Below are 340 nucleotides of genomic sequence, written 5' to 3'. Positions count from 1 at the left end.
GGATCTGAATCCATATAGTAAAAGCACGTGGCGACAAACTGATTGCACTATTAGAAAACTTTCTCGGTACGAATTAAGTATAAAATTATTAAGACCTCTGCCAGGGTTTATAACACAAGGTAGAGTAGGTCAAAGCAGCTCAGCCTCATTTCCTCGACATTTTCAGTTTCAACTCTGATTAAGCTCTGCAGTAAACATCAAGAGGACGGATCAGGGTAATAATCAAGGTTGTGGGACATGCTGCATGCTGATTACTTTAGAGCTGCGCCGAGAATCCCGAGATGAAATCACATGAGACTAGCAAATACTTCTATGATCATTTGTATTCTGAGTAATACCT

This window comes from Penaeus monodon, chromosome 28, assembly GCF_015228065.2.
Source record: "Penaeus monodon isolate SGIC_2016 chromosome 28, NSTDA_Pmon_1, whole genome shotgun sequence".
In the NCBI taxonomy this organism is placed as follows: domain Eukaryota; kingdom Metazoa; phylum Arthropoda; class Malacostraca; order Decapoda; family Penaeidae; genus Penaeus; species Penaeus monodon.
This window is presented reverse-complemented; position numbering follows the sequence as displayed.